The 4,141-nt window shown below is 35.4% G+C and overlaps 1 pseudogene; it reads right to left on the bottom strand.

Annotated features, from left to right (window-relative positions):
* Positions 1–402: 402 nt before the first annotated feature.
* Positions 403–1,245, bottom strand: LOC109247159 (flotillin-1-like; annotated as a pseudogene).
* Positions 1,246–4,141: the final 2,896 nt, after the last annotated feature.

Raw genomic sequence — 4,141 nt, 5'->3', positions numbered from 1 at the left:
GAGATTACATTAGTTACAAATAATTAACCAGATTTTTTTTTAACTTATGAACAACAATTTATTTGACAGGTGAAGTTGAGAGCCTCCCGGCTATTCCTCAGTGTTGATGAGAAAAGAATTCTAGACAACAGGTTCAGACAGTCTGATTTAATTAGGAAGTTAAGTAAGCTGTGAGTGGAATAGGATAATCAGAAGATTGGCATGGGACCCCTGGAGGACTGGCCATCTTTGTCATGTAAGAATGGGAAGGAGAACAATTCTTCCTCTCCAAGGTAAGTCACAAGCTATTTGGCAAAGAGACATGACAAGTGGAACCCCACTGTCAAAGAACATGCCAAGAAGGCCATTTGAAATCTATGCAGTATGGGACCGTTAAAACCACTTGAGCCATGGAGGTAAGCATCAGGGGAAGTTGAGGGATCGGGCTGTTGGTAAAAGCTTGTGGTTCATCTGGGAGATGTTGAGTGATGTTTGAGAGCCTCTGCACAATCTCAAGGAGGCAGCTCAGGATGTCTGGTGCTTTACAGAGCATTTCAGCCACCCCTGCAGCTCCGCTTCCACTGGACGCCATTTTGATCATATTGGCTAAGGTCAAGGGACCACTGTGCCACTGGGGTCAGCTCCTCTAGCACCATGCCTAGCTGAGTGGTCTCCTGGTACAGCTGTAATGAATGCTTTTGCCTTCTTAGCTGTCTGTTCAGCTTCCACCTAGCTCTCCTTCTTCTATAGCAAAGGCTTTGGACTCCTTACACATATACACACTCATCTTTGCCTCTGGCGGCATAATTAGCTGAGACTTCTCTCCTTTGGCTAGGCCTCCAGCTTGTAGCATTATGCTTCTTTCCGGTGGCTTCCTCCAGCTCTTTTCTGGGGTAATTTCCTGCTCCTGCACTGCCACCTGCTGGGCCTGCTCCACCATCCACACCTGTACCGGCTACTTCTTGGTCTCCTTAGTCTTGGCCACCTGAAGCTAATTGGCCAGGTCAGCCTGTGCTAGGCTGGTGTTGACCTTGATGTCCAATGTGGCCTTCTTCAACTCTTAGTCCCTCTGCACCTTGGCCACCTCCATGCTACTCAGGTATTGAGCCTTTTCCTGCTTGGCTGTGGTCTCTCAGATCTCAAAATTTCTCTTGGCCTCTGCTTCCCCAGCCCCAGCATTTTTTGGACTTGAGCCATTGGAGCTTCCCCAAAGAGGTGCAAATACTGTTGACCATGGTGAATGTCCTTCAGGCTATAACTAACCATGCTAGATGCTCTTAAAGAATTCACCAGAAGTGGTTGTTGTTACTGTAATAAAAGTAAATGTCTCTTTCTTCTCATTGTCTTGTTTCAGGCAATAAATCCCCCTTTCACATTACTTTTTTCAGTTTTTCTGTTACTTGCAACTAGAAGCAATTTAAGTTAACTAATCTCAATTTTTTCTGTTTATTTCTTTCTTTTAAATTCAGTCAAGGAGGTTTTCTTGTGACAGTTCAGTAAATTACTACTTAATCTAGTGAAATAAATACTCTTTATACCTCAGTTGGGGTGTTAAGTTATGTTATATTTTGGACATTCCATGTGTTAGATAGATGGCCATATTTGGCTTTTTTTTCAGTTTAGTGCATGAAAAAAACAAAACCTTCTACAATAACATAATAAACCTTCCACAATAATAATGATCTGTTTTTCATTCTCTCTCTGCACCTTTATATAAAATAACCACTTGTTTAAAAATGAAAAAACCCACACGCCTCCTCTCTCTACACTCATCTTGTGTAGAGAAAGCTGTCATTTCTGACAATGTGTAACAATAGTGCATTTGAATGGGCCAGGACAGATCATTAATTGATGATAATTATGATGAACTTTTGTATAATATTAGCACAGCTTCATAAAAATCCGAGTAACTTATCCACTCTAAAAAATAGAAGTCAAATAGTAGATGAAGGTAGTCAGTGAGAGAGGAAGATTATTCTTTTAAGTTTATTGATTTTGTATGCATAAGCTATGCTATATATCTTAGAAATAGTACTTGAGAGGTAATTAATATAAAGCATCGCTCTCTTTTTCATACCCAGTTATGATATTTGGGGTCTAGAAATTTTTTTCTTTGGAACAATAAATTAAATGAGAAGACATTAAACAGATACTTTTATTCAAAATTTCTATCCACTTTCTATATTATATATATATATATATATATATATATATATATATATATGGAGATAGAGAGAGAGAGGGAGAGCACAGTATCTGCTAAAATGGCCTGGATTACCAAAACAAAACAAATGAACAAAAAAAACATGAGTAAGTATGAAAATTCTAGAATGGGATACTAAGGAGTAATATGTAATTGAGTTTCCTGCACATACATTTACTAATGGAACAGGTAGACATCTTTAGTAATTAAAATTATGAAAGTCATTAAAGGCATTTATTTAAACCAGAAAAATCAAAGTGTTTTATGATATTTTTATTTCTCTGATCCGTACAATCTGAATGCCTATTGATCAAATAACTTGATGATTTAAAAATAATTGTTTTGCCTTTTTACTGACACATAAAACATCTACATGTGCTATTTAATAGTAGAAACGACACTAATTTGAATATCCACAAAGATAGCCAGAAAGAGAATTCAGGCAAACAAAATTTATCTCCCTGTGATAATAATTATGCTACCATAATTTCTAATAGCCCAAGGCCACTTTTGGATAACATGCAGAAATAATCCATTCTAACAATTTCCAAATTAGCCTACAAATCAACTTTTAACAAAAAGCCTGCCATCGTAATGGATCAGATAATAGCCCACATTGGGACTTTTGTACACCCCACTTTAAGTCAGAACATATGACTAAACTTTTCCTGTTGCAAGGAAGGTGCTGTGAATTTAATCAAGGGCCACAACACCACATTACAGAATTGTGGCTCAAGTCTAACTCAATATGGTTTGCTTCATAAAAAACCTGGACATTTGGTCCCGGGGTTGATTGGACTGGATCAAGCTGGGAAGGCATTTTAATTATTCACTGATTAAGCTTCCTTTCCTGGTGGTCAAAAATAACTAACAATAACATTAATGATAATAAGGGTAAGAAAAATGCAATACTATCTTAGAAAAAATAATTTAAATATTTTTTTCAATACCATGATTATGATTTGCACAATAAAATACTAAAGATAAAATGCATTAGAGACAATGAATACTATTATATAAGGAAAAAAACTTAAGATGTCACATTGTTTTTTATTAGGAACCAAATGCTGGAACTAAGAAGTAACTCAGGCTTATTCATTAAGACTTTTAGGTAAGATATGACTGTGAATAATGTTTCTTAATTGAAATAATGTATATAATACATGTTATTGTTAAGGGATAGTTATTTTACAACCAAATGAGATAAAACTGTGGGTTTTTTCCATTCTCTAAACAGCAACAACTGTATTCTAATATGAACACTTTGCTTGACATATTTCATCAGAAAAAAAAAAACTAAAGACAAAACACAAACACACACAACACACACTCATGGTGACTACATCTATTTTAGTGAGCACTGAGTAATATATAGAATGTTGACTCATTAATGTTGTATATCTGAGGTTAATATAGCATAATGTGTTAATTATACATACATAAAAAAGAAGAAAACACACACACACACTCAAAAACTCACCACAGTTATATACTTCCATCATGTATCATGGATAGCATCATTAATAACTATTTAATACTGGGCAAAGTAGCCTGGTTGCTCAAAAATTTAAGTATGTACCACCAATATATAAGAGTTTGTAAGCTCAATAAAATGCACATTTTTTTTACAAAAATGCATGGATGGGAAAATAAGATCTCCGTGTCCAATTTCTTTCCTATAATTTTTTGAATTTAAAATGTGTATCAGTTGGATATGTTTTATATATTTATTTTATACATAAATATGCTATTGAGCTCTAACAAGTCTGTCTAATAAATTATGAAAAAGTCTAATAAATTATGCTTTGATATATTTCCTCTTTTTGTGGAACAGAAAATTCTGACAATCTGTGCTTCTACCTAAAATAACCAGAAAATCCATCAAAACATAGATATGATCTGTTTGAAGGCAACAGAGTTAGTTGTGCCAATCAGAACTAGAGAGGCATGAGCATAGAG

Source organism: Panthera pardus, unplaced genomic scaffold, assembly GCF_024362965.1.
Source record: "Panthera pardus isolate Hobbes unplaced genomic scaffold, ASM2436296v1 HiC_scaffold_1, whole genome shotgun sequence".
Taxonomy (NCBI): Eukaryota; Metazoa; Chordata; class Mammalia; order Carnivora; family Felidae; genus Panthera; species Panthera pardus.
The sequence above is the reverse complement of the archived record's forward strand: the minus strand, read 5'-3'. Positions and strand labels throughout refer to the sequence as shown.